The sequence below is a fragment of the Lutra lutra genome, chromosome 9, assembly GCF_902655055.1.
Source record: "Lutra lutra chromosome 9, mLutLut1.2, whole genome shotgun sequence".
Lineage (NCBI taxonomy): Eukaryota > Metazoa > Chordata > Mammalia > Carnivora > Mustelidae > Lutra > Lutra lutra.
The window spans coordinates 92,475,284-92,492,266 of NC_062286.1; positions in this window are offsets into that span (position 1 = coordinate 92,475,284).

Sequence of the window (16,983 nt, forward strand, 5' to 3'; positions counted from 1 at the left end):
TTTGAAATCAGGTGACCTGAATCTCCAGGAATCTGCCAATGCTGAGTAAAATTTAATGGCTGTGTAATAGAGTAGAAAACCAACTGCCTGAAGTTACCAGTCTCTGAGTCTCATTAGAGCAAGAATTCTTTCCTTTCCTTCTCTGGATCTCTAGTGCTCAGTGTCTCATAGATCATCAATATTTTAAAAAACCCATTTACTATTTAGTTCAATAGACATGTGTTAAGCACCTGGTCTATGTCAGGCACATTTCTAGGGATGGTGGGTATAACAGTAAACAAGCCAGCTCTGTTTGCTGTTCTCACAGAGTGCATATTTCAGACCAGAGAGACAATAAGGATGTAGGTACATAAACAAGAATGAATGTGCTCAGCCCTATGGAGAAAAAAACAGGGTGACATGATAAAGTATAGTAGGTGGGGATTGGACCCAGTGGCATGGCAATGCCTCTCTAAGGAGGTGAGTCTTCAATGACGAGCAAATGAGGGCAATGAGAGCAGATCAGCAACGAGAAGCTCTCCTGAAAGGAAAGGGGACAGAGAGTGAAAAGGTCCCATGCAAGGAAATAGTTTGGCAGGTATGAGGAGCAGAAGGAGGGTCAGAGGGATTGGGGCCCCCGAAAGAGGGGAGAAAATGGGTAGCAGAGCAGAAGGGAGCAGACAGGAACTAAATAACTGGGGCTTGGCGATGTGATCATGGAATTTGGATTTTATTGTTATTTTTTAAGATTTTATTTATTTTAGAGAGAGAAAGTGAGAGAGTGAGCATGATTGGGGGGAGAGGAAGAGAAGGAGGGAGAGAATCACAAGCAGACACCATGCTGAGATCAGAGCCCATTGCGGGACTCAATTTCATGACCCCGAGATCATGACCTGAGCTGAACTTGGATGCTTAACCAACTGAGGCACCCGGGCACCCTGGACTTTATTCTAAGGGTAATATGGAGTCAGACATAAGAGCGCTGAAAGCTGGGTAATAACATGATTACTCAAAAGAATGAATGAGTGAGGGCGCCTGGGTGGCTCAGTGGGTTAAGCCGCTGCCTTCGGCTCAGGTCATGATCTCAGGGTCCTGGGATCGAGTCCCGCATCGGGCTCTCTGCTCAGCAGGGAGCCTGCTTCCCCCCCCCCCCCCCATCGCCTGCCTCTCCATCTACTTGTGATCTCTCTGTCAAATAAATAAATAAAATCTTAAAAAAAAAAAGAATGAATGAGTGAATGAATGAATGAATTGTTCGAGTTTAGTTCTGTACCTGTTACTTCACTAACTGTAAAACTCTGATGTAACTTCTCATGTTCAATGAGATTTTCAGATCCAAATGATGTCTAAAGTCATAGAAAAGGCTATACTTTAGACTGCAAGGAAAGATTTCCTTTAAGAAAAACATTCATTTGGAAGATGTGAAACCCCATCTGGGGATCAGACATTACTTAAAGTCCTTCTTTTTCTTATTCTCCCTGTTTGCCTTCCTCTTACTCTAGCCTTTCTCCTTAAACCCTAAGTTCAAGAGAGAGAAAAAATAGCAAACATTTCAAGAAGGATTGGCTAATGAACCATCTGTATTCAGCATTCAGCTGCCCTAAGATATTTGAGCTTGAGAATCTTTCCTTTGTGATTAACCCTTTACGTATTAGGGGAAGCCACCCTCCCCATAGAGACTACATTTCATCTGACACACATACACACAAAAGTGTTGGTGCCAGGCCTGGAGAGAAGGCTAACTGCAAGAGAATAGCCATCCAGGAGTTACATCAAAGGACAGACAGCAACAGCTCTGTGTTCTTTCTGTAAGCACTGGACCATAAGTCAGGAGATTTGGACTTTGGTCCAGGTTATATGAATGCACTGTCTGGCCTTGGGCAAACACAGACTGAATTATTTCCCTTAGGTTCATCCTTATAAGAGCATGGTAACATCTGCCTCCTTCACGTTACAAAATAAGGTTGCTTAGATCATCATGTGTCCTATGCTTTCAGACAGTCAGAAACTCACCCCACACTTTTCAGTTCAGTGTTTTTCCAGAGCTCTTGGCTCAAGGGGCAGTTTTGTAAGGCATACTTCTCATTGTTTATTCATGGTTGCTGCCTCTCTTCAGACTCCAGCAGAAGCATCATTTTGGTGAGAGATGACTGAACGGATGTAGCTGGATGTATCAACTGTGGTGCAGTCAGGGTGCACCCTGGAACGCTTCTGAGCAATCAGGATTCCCCACCCAAACAAGAGAAAAAAAAAAAAAAAGAAAAAGAAAAAATAGAGAGAGAGAGGAAAGAAAGGGAAGATAAAAGAGAAGGTTCAGCTCAAATGGGCCCCAAGGTAAGATTTATGAAGTATACAAACAAAAACAGACAAACAAAAAGACTGATAAAAGTATATGACAAGAGAAAAAAAAATATATGCAAATAAAGGAAGAACCTCGTCAAAAAGAACTCTCTGCTTTTCATAATGCTGGCCCTTATTAAGTGTTGTTGAATGTGATTAGGAACTGTTAGCGCCTTAAAGCAAGCCACCTAACTAGAGGTCAAATGACTCACCACAAATGATCTGGGCCCATATCCAGCACCTTTCTATGGGTCACATCACTGTCACTAGGAGTACAACAGACTGCCATAGGTTAAATGAAAGTATAAGCATTATGTGCAATGTCTGGCAACTAACAAGATGTGTAAGTCATATGGCCGGGGGAAAAACTGTCCTGTGCTTTAAAAGCAGAGAGGAGGTCCTAATACATCAATTATACAATTCATCTTAATTTTAAGTCTGAACAAAAAGCTACCATCAGCACATCGCGTGTAACCATTGATCTTAATAAATATTTACTGAGGATTTCTGCCAGTACACATTGTTCTAGCTTATAGCCTCCATGTGCCTCTGAGAATGCCTAGTGCTCTCACATTGTCACAGTAATGGTATGGAGTCAAATGACTGCTCTTAGGAGTCCTCTGTGTCATGCAGTCCACATAGAGAAGTCTAGCTTCATGTCAAATAGGTTCACTAAAGGCTGCTGATATGTTGGCACTGGGGCATTTATGCCAGTTCATATACAATGAAAACAGACCTTGGAAACCAAATTCTTTTTTTTTTTTAATTTTATTATTTATAAACATATAATATTTTTTTATCCCCAGGGGTACAGGTCTGTGAATTGCCAGGTTTACACACTTCACAGCACTCACCATAGCACATACCCTCCCCAATGTCCATAACCCCACCCCCCCTCTCCCAACTCCCCTCCCCCCATCAACCCTCAGTTTGTTTTGTGAGATTAGGTCACTTATGGTTTGTCTCCCTCCCAATCCCATCTTGTTTCATTTACTCTTCTCCTACCCCCTTAACCCCCCATGTTGCATCTCCTCTCCCTCATATCAGGGAGATCATATGATAGTTGTCTTTCTCCGATTGACTTATTTCGCTAAGCATGATACCCTCTAGTTCCACCCACATCGTCGCAAATGGCAAGATTTCATTTCTTTTGATGGCTGCATACTATTCCATTGTGTATATATACCACATCTTCTTTATCCATTCATCTGTTGATGGACATCTAGGTTCTTTCCATAGTTTGGCTATTGTAGACATTGCTACTATAAACATTTGGTGCACGTGCCCCTTCGGATCACTACGTTTGTATCTTTAGGGTAAATACCCAGCAGTGCAATTGTGGGTCATAGGGTAGTTCTATTTTCAACATTTTGAGGAACCTCCATGCTGTTTTCCAGAGTGGTTGCACCAGATTGCATTCCCACCAACAGTGTAGGAGGGTTCCCCTTTCTCCGCATCCTCGCCAGCATCTGTCATTTCCTGACTTGTTAATTTTAGCCATTCTGACTGGTGTGAGGTGATATCTCATTTTGGTTTTGATTTGTATTTCCCTGATGCCGAGTGATATGGAGCACTTTTTCATGTGTCTGTTGGCCATCTGGATGTCTTCTTTGCAGAAATGTCTGTTCATGTCTTCTGCCCATTTCTTGATTGGATTATTTGTTCTTTGGGTGTTGAGTTTGCTAAGTTCTTTATAGATTTTGGACACTAGCCCTTTATCTGATATGTCATTTGCAAATATCTTCTCCCATTCTGTCAGTTGTCTTTTCGTTTTGTTCACTGTTTCCTTTGCTGTGCAAAAGCTTTTGATCTTGATAAAATCCCAAAAGTTCATTTTTGCCCTTGCTTCCCTTGCCTTTGGTGATGTTCCTAAGAAGATGTTGCTGCGGCTGAGGCCGAAGAGGTTGCTGCCTGTGTTCTCCTCAAGGATTTTGATGGATTCTTTTCTCACATTGAGGTCCTTCATCCATTTTGAGTCTATTTTCGTATGTGGTGTAAGGAAGTGGTCCAATTTCATTTTTCAGTGTATGGCTGTCCAATTTTCCCAACACCATTTGTTGAAGAGACTGTCTTTTTACCATTGGACATTCTTTCCTGCTTTGTCGAAGATTAGTTGACCATAGAATTGAGGGTCTATTTCTGGGCTCTCTATTCTGTTCCATTGATCTATGTGTCTGTTTTTGTGCCAGTACCATGCTGTCTTGATGATGACAGCTTTGTAATAGAGCTTGAAGTCCGGAATTGTGATGCCACCAACTTTGGCTTTCTCTTTCAATATTCCTTTGGCTATTCGAGGTCTTTTCCGGTCCCATATAAATTTTAGGATTATTTGTTCCATTCCTTTGAAAAAAAAAAAAAAGGATGGTACTTTGATAAGAATTGGATTAAATGTGTAGACTGCTTTAGGTAGCATAGACATTTTCACAATATTTATTCTTCTAAACCAGGAGCATGGAACATTTTCCCATTTCTATGTGTCTTCCTCAACTTCTTTCATGAGTACTTTATAGTTTTCTGTGTATAGATTCTTAGTCTCTTTGGTTAGGTTTATTCCTAGGTATCTTATAGTTTTGGGTGCAATTGTAAATGGGATGGACTCCTTAATTTCTCTTTCTTCTGTCTTGTTGTTGGTGTAGAGAAATGCAACTGATTTCTGCGAAGAGTGATAGTTTGACTTCTTCTTTGCCGATTTGGATGCCTTTAATTTCCTTTTGTTGTCTGATTGCTGAGGCTAGGACTTCTAGTACTATGTTGAATAGCAGTGGTGATAACGGACATCCGTGCCGTGTTCCTGACCTTAGCGGAAAAGTTTTCAGTTTTTCTCTGTTGAGAATGATATTTGCGGTGGGTTTTTCATAGATGGCTTTGATAATATTGAGGTATGTGCCCTCTATCCCTACACTTTGAAGAGTTTTGATCAGGAAGGGATGCTGCACTTTGTCAAATGGTTTTTCAGCATCTATGGAGAAGTATCATATGGTTCTTGTTCTTTATTTTATTAATGTGTTGTATCATATTGATTGATTTGCAGGTGTTGAACCAACCTTGCAGCCCTGGAATAAATCCCACTTGGTCGTGGTGAATAATCCTTTTAATGTACTGTTGAATCTTATTGGCTAGTATTTTGGTGAGCATTTTTGCATCTGTGTTCATCAAGGATATTGGTCTGTAGTTCTCTTTTTTGATGGGATCCTTGTCTGGTTTTGGGATCAAGGTGATGCTGGCCTCATAAAATGAGTTTGGAAGTTTTCCTTCCCTTTCTATTTTTTGGAACAGTTTCAGGAGAATAGGAATTAGTTCTTCTTTAAATGTTTGGTAGAATTCCCCCGGGAAGCCGTCTGGCCCTGGGCTTTTGTTTGTTTGGAGGTTTTTGATGACTGTTTCAATCTCCTTACTGGTTATGGGTCTGTTCAGGCTTTCTATTTCTTCCTGGTTCAGTTGTGGTAGCTTATATGTCTCTAGGAATGCATCCATTTCTTCCAGATTGTCAAATTTGTTGGCGTAGAGTTGCTCATAGTATGTTCTTATAATTGTCTGTATTTCTTTGGTGTTCGTTGTGATCTCTCCTCTTTCATTCATGATTTTATTTATTTGGGTCCTTTCTCTTTTCTTTTTGATAAGTCTGGCCAGGGGTTTATCGATCTTATTAATTCTTTCAAAGAACCAGCTCCTAGTTTCGTTGATTTGTTCTATTGTTTTTTTGGTTTCTATTTCATTGATTTCTGCTCTGATCTTTATGATTTCTCTGCTCCTGCTGGGTTTAGGTTTTCTTTCTTGTTCTTTCTCCAGCTCCTTTAGGTGTAGGGTTAGGTTGTGTACCTGAGACCTTTCTTGTTTCTTGAGAAAGTCTTGTACCGCTATATATTTTCCTCTCAGGACTGCCTTTGTTGTGTCCCACAGATTTTGAACCATTGTGTTTTCATTATCATTTGTTTCCATGAATTTTTTCAATTCTGCTTTAATTTCCTGGTTGACCCATTCATTCTTTAGAAGGATGCTGTTTAGCCTCCATGTATTTGGGTTCTTTCCAAGTTTCCTCTTGTGATTGAGTTCTAGCTTTAGAGCATTGTGGTCTGAAAATATGCAGGGAATGATTCCAATCTTTTGATAATGGTTGAGACCTGATTTAGGATCGAGGATGTGATCTATTCTGGAGAATGTTCCATGTGCACTAGAGAAGAATGTGTATTCTGTTGCTTTGGGATGAAAAGTTCTGAATATATCTGTGATGTCCATCTGGTCCAGTGTGTCATTTAAGGCCTTTATTTCCTTGTTGATCCTTTGCTTGGATGATCTGTCCATTTCAGTGAGGGGAGTGTTAAAATCCCCTACTATTATTGTATTATTGTCGATGTGTTTCTTTGATTTTGTTATTAATTCGTTTATATAGTTGGCTGCTCCCACATTAGGGGCATCGATATTTAAAATTGTTAGATCTTCTTGTTGGACAGTTCCTTTGAGTATGATATAGTGTCCTTCCTCATCTCTTATTATAGTCTTTGGCTTAAAATCTAATTGATCTGATATAAGGATTGCCAGTCCTGCTTTCTTCTGATGTCCATTAGCATGGTAAATTCTTTTCTACCCCTCACTTTAAATTTGGAGGTGTCTTCGGGTTTAAGATGAGTTTCTTGTAGGCAACATATAGATGGGTTTCGTTTTTTTATCCATTCTGATACCCTGTGTCTTTTGATTGGGGCATTAAACCCATTAACATTCAGGGTAAGTATTGAGAGATATGAATTAGAGCCATTGTATTGCCTGTAAGGTGACTATTATTGTATATTGTCTCTGTTCCTTTCTGATCTACTACTTTTAGGGTCTCTCTTTGCTTAGAGGACCCCTTTCAATATTTCCTGTAGAGCTGGTTTGGTGTTTGCAAATTCTTTCAGTTTTTGTTTGTCCTGGAAGCTTTTGATCTCTCCTTCTATTTTCAATGATCGCCTAGCTGGATATAGTATTCTTGGCTGCATGTTTTTCTCGTTTAGTACTCTGAATATATCATGCCAGCTCTTTCTGGCCTGCCAGATCTCTGTGGATAAGTCTGCTGCCAATCTAATATTTTTACCATTGTATGTTACAGACTTCTTTTCCTGGGCTGCTTTCAGGATCTTCTCTTTGTCATTAAGACTTGTAAATTTTACTATTAGGTGACGGGGTGTGGACCTATTCTTATTGATTTTGAGGGGGGTTCTCTGCACCTCCTGGATTTTGATGCTTGTTCCCTTTGCCATATTGGGGAAATTCTCTCCAATAATTCTCTCCAATATACCTTCTGCTCCCCTCTCCGTTTCTTCTTCTTCTGGAATCCCAATTATTCTAATGTTGTTTCGTCTTATGGTGTCACTTATATCTCGAATTCTCCCCTCGTGGTCCAGTAGCTGTTTGTCCCTCTTTTGCTCAGCTTCTTTATTCTCTGTCATTTGGTCTTCTATATCGCTAATTCTTTCTTCTGCCTCTTTTATCGTAGCAGTGAGCACCTCCATTTTTGATTGTACCTCATTAATAGCTTTTTTGATTTCAACTTGGTTAGATTTTAGTTCTTTTATTTCTCCAGAAAGGGCTTTTATATCTCCCGAGAGGGTTTCTCTAATATCTTCCATGCCTTTTTCGAGCCTGTCTAGAACCTTGAGAATCGTCATTCTGAACTCTGGATCTGACATATTACCAATGTCTGTATTGATTAGTTCCCTAGCCTTTGGTACTGCCTCTTGTTCTTTTTTTTGTTGTGAATTTTTCTGCCTTGTCATTTTGTCCAGCTAAGAGTATATGAAGGAGCAAGTAAAATACTAAAAGGGTGGCAACAACCCCAGGAAAATATGCTCTAGCCAAATCAGAACAGATCCCAAATCGTGAGGGGGGAGAAAGGGGATAAAAAGAGGTTCAGAAAGAAAAAAAAGAAAAAAAAAGAAAAAAAAAGAAACAATTAAAAAAGAAAAACAATAAAGAAAAAATATAAAAAGGAAAAAAATATATATATATTAGATAAACTAGTTAAAAAACGTTAAAAAAGAAAAGGGTAAAAGTTAAAAACATTTAGCAGAAGAAGAAAAAAAATTGAAAAAGAAAGGAAAAAAAAATTAAATTAACTGCAAGCCTAAAGAATCATGGGGAGAAAGCCATGAGTTTCATGCTTTGCTTTCTCCTCCTCTGGAATTCCGCTGTTCTCCTTGGTATTGAAACTGTACTCCTTGGTAGGTGAACTTGGTCCTGGTGGGGTTTTTTGTTGATCTTCTGGGGGAGGGGCCTGTTGTAGTGATTCTCAAGCGTCTTTGCCCCAGGCGGAGTTGCACCGCCCTTACCAGGGGCCGGGCTGAGTAATCTGCTCGGGTTTGCTTTCGGGAGCTTTTGTTCCCTGAGTGCTTTCCGTAGAGTTCTGGAGGGCGGGAATGAAGATGGCAGCCTTCGGCCTGGAGGAGCCCAGAGCCCGGGGCCCCACTCCTCAGTGCGCCCTCAGAGAACAGTGCCCAATTACTCCCATCACTCTTGCCTCCAGCCGTGCTCCGAGATGACGGAGCCTGCGACCAGTTCAAGGTAACCCCGACCTGAGAGCTCACTCCTCGGCTCTGTCTCTGTAGCTGGCTTCCCCGTTCTAATACCTGTAAGCTCTGCGACACTCAGACACCCCCGATCTTTCTGTGACCCTGCGGGACCTGAGGCCATGCTGACCCTTCGTGGGTTTCACCCCGGTTAAGCCTCTGGAGCGATGTCCCTCAGCGGAACAGACTTTTAAAAGTCCTGATTTTGTGCTCCGTTGTTCCACCGCTTGCCGGGGGCCAGTCCCACCCCCCGCGGTCTATCTTCCTGTCGCTTTGGATTTACTTCTCCGCCAGTCCTACCTTTCAGAAAGTGGTTGATTTTCTGTTTCTAGAGTTGCTGTTCTTCTTCTCTTTGATCTCCCTTTGGATTTGTAGGTGTTTGCAATCTTTAGATAAGATATCTAGCTGATCTCCTGCTACCTGAAGTAGTCTCAGCCTGCTACTTCTCCGCCATCTTGACTCCTCCCCCCTCCTATCCTCTTTCTTAACACCCCTCACCAGCCTTCCTACTCTGCAAAGGAAACACAAGCCCTCCAGGCACGGGGAGGAAAGATCGCAGATAAGGGGTGGATCTACATTCAGGACAGGGTTGCCCTACCAGGCAATCTGGCACACACCTTAATTACTGACATTCACCGATCCCTCCATATTGGCCCTAAGGCTCTTCACCAATTACTTCAGCCATTGTTCTATCATCCTTCCTTATCTAAGGTAATCGAAGTTGTCCACAGGGTTTGTAAAACCTGTTCGGCTGTGAATTCACAAGGAGGAATCCGCAGACCAGGGCCTAACCATCAGCTCCGAGGTCATCAGCCGGGGGAAGACGGGCAACTGGACTTGACTCACATGCCTCGCCATAAAACCTTTCGCTACCTATTAACCTTGGTTGATACATTCACAGGCTGGATCGAGGCATACCCCACGGCCCGGGAAACAGCGGGCGTGGTGGCTACAATACTCATCGAGCACATCATCCCAAGGTTCGGATTGCCCCGGACCCTCTAGTCGGACAACGGACCCGCCTTCATCTCCAGTGTAACCCAACAGGTTGCTGAAAGCCTCAACATAACCTGGAAACTTCACATCCCATACCATCCACAGTCATCGGGTAAGGTAGAGAAGGCCAACAGGCTGCTAAAAGCCCAACTCACCAAACTTACCCTAGAGACCCGCCTTTCCTGGCCCACACTTCTGCCCCTGGCTCTCACCAGACTCTGGTCTACGCCCCTCGGGCCTTTGGGCTTAAGCCCATTTGAATTACTATACGGCCGGCCCTTTCTTATAAATCATAGCCTTCCGGCTATTTCCCCACCTCTTTTATCCTATCTACCTTACCTCACTCTCCTCCAAGCTCTCTTAAGGGCCCACGCGGACACTGTCATCCCAGCCACAAACAACCAGGTTTCTGAAGGGGGGACCTGCCTATACTTAAATGAAGAATGTTGTTACTTTGTTAACCAATCAGGTATAGTTACCGCCAGGATCAAAGAACTCAGGGATTGGGTCCAAGCACTGCGGCCAGACACGTCCTCCTGGGCCTGGACCCCTACACCTGGGTAACCTGGCTACTCCCTCTGGCGGGACCTGTATGCATAATCCTCCTTCTAGTCTCAGTTGCTCCCTGTCTTTTCCGATACTTGCAGGGTCGCCAACAAGTACTTGTCCGAGTGTCCGTCAATCAACTCCTCCTCCAGCCCTACTGTCACCTGCCCACTTCCGACTACCCCTATGACGAAGCCCCCGTTAGCAGGAAGTAGAGTCTGAGGAAGCAGAACTGAGTCAACGCCCCTGGCACCATTATATTAAGCAAAAGGTTGGAATGTTGGGCTGGCAGAAAGGGCTACTTAAGATGGCGAAAGTTCCCGCCACCAGACCTGAGCTCAGACAGGAGAACAAAGTTCCAAGCAGGAATCTGAGACCCCCGCCCCGGGCTCCAGTGAACCAATGGGACCCTGACAAGCGGGGATCTGAGACCCCCGCCCCAGACTCCAGTGGACCAATGGGACCCCGATGAGCAGGAGAAATATCCAAATAAGGGAAACTTGCCAAAAGACCCCTGAACTCCCCTCGAGGCCCCTTAAAAGCCCCCTTCTCCCTGCCTTGGGCGCGACTTCCGCCACTCTGCTTTCCAGAGTCGCGGAACCTCGACTGAGGGTGCCCACCTCCTCCCGGCACAACTTTCCTGGCTCCCCTTCTCCTGAGCCCTGAAACTTCGCCAGAGAGTGCCTTTAATAAATCTTGCCTTGCACCCACTTTGCCTGGTGTTGTGTTTATCTCGCCGGAAAAACTTTACACTATCACTACATAACTCCACCATTGCAGAGTGAAAGCAGCAATAGATAATACAGAGAGAGTGGTGTGACTGTCTTCCAATAAAACTTCATTTTTAGACTCTGAAATGTAGATTTCATGTGCCACAATTGTTAATTTTTAAAATTTTTCTTTCAATCGTTAAAAATATATATAAACTATTGTTTATATAAAAAAGGGGGGGTGGAAATACTGGATTTGACCTTTGGGCTATAGTTGCCTGATCCCTGTCTTCAATTATAACCTTATTTTTAAAACCTCCAAATACAGATACATACGTATACATATATATATTTACACATGCTAAGATTATGTTTCTGTCAAGAGATTCAATTCTAGTGAAAGGTCTCTTTTTATTAAACACATGTTTGTGAACATGTCTAACTTTCAGCCCAAATAATATTGGAATGCCAATGAGGAGCCATAGATTAAATTAGCACTCAGGAGTGCCCCAAGCCCTGCCTGAGTTTCTGTGTGTCATGCATAAGACTTATTTGTAGTTTCATTTGCAAATTTTTAATTCACCAGAGGCACGTGCTAGAGTTCCACAAACTTTTTACCTCTCCTCTTGCTCTCTTTCCAAAGCCGCTTTCTTTTCCTATTTATGTCTTATTTAAGTTTCACAGGACAAAAGGTTTTTTTTTTTTTAAGATTTTATTTATTTATTTGAGAGAGAGACAATGAGAGAGAGCATGAGAGAGGAGAAGGTCAGGGAGAAGCAGGCTCCCCATGGACCTGGGAGCCCAATGTGGGACTTGATCCCCATACTCCAGGATCATGACTTGAGCCAAAGGAAGTTTTTTAACCAACTGAGACACCCAGGTGCCCAACAAAAGGGATTTTGATATCCAACACATCAAGAGAAAAAATGGCAGAGAGAAGGGAATGCCAGAAAGTGAGAGATGAATTAGGTGAAAGAGACAAGCTCAGGAAAGAGGGGGTTAGAGGGTGTGTGATCAGAGAGGTGGATCACTCTGTTGCTCCCACTTTTCTGGCTTCTCCTCTTCCCATTTCTCCTGTCTCACCCCCAAAGGCTCACTTGCCCATTTCTTGCCCACATCTTATTTCCTACTTGTGTCTGAACTTCTTACCAGACTCTCTCTCCCACTTCTACTTCTTCCTTTTGTATGTTTTCCAGCACAACCCTCAGGCTCACCTCCTGGAAAGTTTCACTAGAGCTTGCCTTTCACCTTGCTCAGTTTCTGGCCATGGCAAGTAGCCACTACAGGCAGCTACACCCCCTCCCCCACATCCCCAGCTTCCTGGGATGTCTGACCTCACTCTGCCAGAGCAGCATGGGCACCCTTGATCTCTGTCCACCTCCCACTCAGGGAGAATCCTCTCCTGGCTTTCAGAAGGAAATAGTACCCCTGGGCTGATTCATTTACAAGACAGAGTACTATTCTGGCTCCCCTAATTGGCTTTTTAAATGCAGAATTTAGCTCTTATCACCTTTCCCCACATACTTTACCAACATGTCTGAGTACTGGGGAACTTGCATGCATTTTCCACTTTTGAACCACTTTCATACCACTTTTGAACTCAAATTCATGGGTTCAGTTATACTACCTTTTTAAATAAATGGACTCACTAATGAGGAGGATTAAAAATTATTTTATTGTAAAAATTATTAGGCCTCAAGTAAACATACATTGTTTACTGTTAAAAGTTTAGAGCATGAATATGAGCAAACAAAAGTCAAAACTCACAGCAAACTCTACTTCTCAGACATAGCCATTTAACATTTTGGCATATAATCTCCCAGAGTTCTATATAACCCTAAACATGGATAAGTTTATGCAGGTGTATCATTCACAATTTCATCAGAGAAGCAAAACTATTTGGAGATATATATATAAAATAAGGGATTTGACCTTTTTCAGTCATGACTGCTGGTTCAATACTCTATCTGTGCTGTTGCTTTTGTATCTGGTGCTGGAGTCTGAAGAACTTTATCAAACTAGTTACAATCTCTGAACCTTAATTTTTTCATTTGTAAAATGGAACTAATATTTACATAATAGAGTTATTCAATATTAATATCATTATTTAATGAAATGATAGTGTAATGTGTTTCATCATACTTGTTTGCAGAAAGCTTGGTAAATTATATCAATAATTACTATTAATAAACTATTAATAATTATACTTACTACATTTTCCATCACTGATACTAGCTATGGAACAGTAATTGTGGCTTTTCTGATGCTCATTTTCATCACCTGTAGAATGGAGCTGTTAATACTTATCTCAAAGTACTATTGCAAGAACTAAATGAGAAAGGTAAATCTAAAGATACCAGAGACAAAGTCTTGCATGAAGAGAGTACTTGCTGAACGTCTTTGATTCTCCTAATGCTAAGATTGTGTTAGCATTTGTTAGTAACACTGCCATGTCATTATCTTACGTGGAGCCATTTATATTCTTGGGGTTTCACCTGCATGGTGAAATAGCTCTGCTATTCTATACTTGAAAAATGTTGTTAATCCTGCTCAGTATAGGATTTTATATTTATCCTTATTCTCTTTCATTGCAATAACTTTCTATCCCATGCCTCAGAATGCCCAGATTTCTTTCAAATTTGATTTTGGGTACAACATGGTTTTTTCTTCCTTAGTTTTTCATGCTTCCTATCAATTGATCTAAGATATTAGTCTTATAATATTGCTGTTTTTATAGGTTAAAAATGGTTATATATTGGCAGTTGTATATGGCTCAACCGAATATTTATCACAAAGTTGAATATAACTGAGGACGTGAGTGTGAACTAATTCTTTATTAGTAGTTTGGACCTTTTTAAGGTCATGAATCTCTGAGAAACTTATGAAAGCTATTTCTTTTCTGGACACACACACACAGACACACACACAACTTCATACTCTCTCTTTATTGCATCGGATATTCATTTCCTTCATGGAGACAGAATATAAAACAACCCCCCCCCCCAAAAAAAAAGGCCTCTCTTCTTAACTTTAATGTGAAAAGCTTTAAAGGTTATAGCAATATAAATCGTGTATAAAAGTAAAATGTAAATTTTAATCATGTTCAACTTTGAATTTCATTGACAGCATAGGTAGTTTTTTTGGTTTGAACAAGAAGCAAACATTGCAGAATGAACTAACATGACGGTGAAAATCATCTTTTGACAATCATTTCTGAGTTTTCATTTCTTTGTCAACAAATGCTGGAAGCTCTGATAAATGTCTGGCATAGCAAAACAATGGAATCAGAACTCCCATTACTGGTTTTGCTAGACGAGAGTAGATTTGTTTCCAAGGTCTTCAAGTGGGATTTTATATTGTATCATGTCCTTTGCTCTCAAGTCAAGAAGATGAACTTTCATAAGGCCTGCAAGTCAGCAAAATAAGGATTATGAATCCACATTTCATTTTTAGGTTATCCAAGAGGAAGTAAGTGTCTAAAAAATTCTGTGATATTTCCAAATGTCTGTAGGTTTTGGTTTTGCTTAAAACTTTAGAAGGCTTTGTTACTTTTGATTTCAGCCTACAGAATCACTTCCTACAGCACAGGACATTTTCAGAGTTGTCTCTCTCCAATCTTTTTGTTCAGAATGTCCCTTTAGCCAAAAGGTCTCCTAGTTTTTAAACAGTATTTATTATGCTGACCATAGGGCCTTAATGGAAAGTTTTACATTAGTTATGTGGCTGAAAATATTTGTCAAGTGACTCAATTCAGAAAGACATGCTCTATGCCAAATGGCTTTATGAATGGATTTCTTCTATCAGATAAAAAGAGTGATGGGTGTGTTGGGGTTGGGGCATCTGTCCCAAGTTAACAAGCTCATATTAAAAACCCCTTCTTCTATACCATATGAAAGAATCCATATTCTGCTCCTCTCTCTTTGCAAAACTTTTTGGCAAAGTGATTCACTTTCCTGCCAGTAGCCAAATATTTTAGGCTGTTGACCAAGTCTATTACATTAATGCACCTTGATGTACAACCCTAGGTTCATAGTTATGAGTGGAATTTATTTCCTTGTTCCTTTTTTTTTTCTCAACTCACTTGATAAATATTGCCTAAAGACTCTCAAGGACAACTATCATGCAGAAGTGACATTTATTTTCCCTTATTTGTTACTTTTCATAGAGGGAGATGAGCATGACTCACCTTCTCAGGACACAAGATAGCATAATCACTATGTATTTTATTATAGTATTTGAAAGATGAAGAGCAATATACATGTTCCAAATAAAAATCTTTAATTGACAAAACATATCATATGTCCTTATTAAAAACAAGTTAGTTTGCAAATGATGCATTAACTGTCTTATCATTATTATAAATCATCATAATTATTAGTTAAAATATAACTATGGAAACTTTGTTCAAGATTTATTCTTTAAATTCCCACAATAAATGTCACTTAGCCAATCCCCCAGTTGGCTTAGCCTTCACTAAGATAGTTCTTCTTCCATTCTGTATTCAATTTTATTTATGATCCCAGCTTACATTGTGGTTGGTTATATGTCTTGTTCCAAATTCTTTCCCATAGGCCAAGCTAATCTTAATATGGTTATTATTTACATCTGGTTTTCACCTTTATTGAACATCTCCCATTGTAGAATTTATCCTCTTCCCAGGCTTCTTCCGCCTACTAATTTAAATGTATTATTACCTTCCTTCTAACCACCCCCAAAAGGGCATTGATCAAGGCTTCCATCTGGCCAGCTGCCTGTAGTACACTTTTACAAGGTACTCTGTAAATGAATCCCCATTCTCAAGATCAGAGATTTTTCTTGAGAATAGCATTTGGTATATAGTACTATTAAATATTCCCCTATTAGTAGATCTGTTTCTGTCTAAAAATGATTTTCTCTCATTCTGCATTCCTACCCCATGAATGCCTATTACAAAATGTGAGCATTACGTAAGTGCATATTTACTTGTTAGAATCTAAATTTTAACTGTTTAAAACATTTATTCAGTGGGTAGCTTATAAAAATTAGATAAAATTATCATTTATTATTTTCTGTTACTATGAATCTGCAGTATAATCTTCTTTTAATATATTATTCTTATTGCCTGCCATAATATTTTCTTTTCCTCTCTGTCCTGAAAATATTACTTTAAAGCCTTCTTAATCAAGTTAGTGCATTTTCTGGAGTCACAATCCCTTAGAATTTTTTAAATGTTCTTTGTCCCTTTTCAGGGGACCAAATTTAATTATTGTAAGAATATCATTTTCAAAAGTTTTAAGTCATGGAATCTTTATTTCCTTTAAAGGAAATCTCACTCAGAGCCCTTATATATAAAATATATAAAAGTGAAGTTGTGGTTGAAGGGCATGTATGTGTGTTGGGAAGTGTGGGGAAGGAGGCCTTGTCTAGGTGATACCTCTGTGGTCCCAAATCCCTTGCAGAGCACAGTTATGCAAGCCACAGTCACATTAAGCAAAATCTTTTATTATGGCAATTCCTTTCTTTTTTGAATATTTACTGAGCACCCACCATTGGCAAAGCACCGTACTATGCATTACATAAATTCTACTCTCATTTCCAAAGTCATACCTTTCTATCAAGCATAAGTGAAAACACAGTCTTACATCCTCAAGTATCTCAAAAATCACCAGGAATCTGTTCTGGGCAGTTTGTGGTGATAACATTCTTTCTAATACAAATAAGCACACATGAAAACCAGGTTTCTCTTTTAAAAGATTTTGATCTGAACCATCAACTTCAAATTCCATTGAGCTGGGGACATGGCACAAAATGTAATGAACATAGCTGTCATGGAGGAAAGCTCGAATTCTCTAGTTTAATGTGACAATTGGAAACATCATCCTGCCTCTTATGGG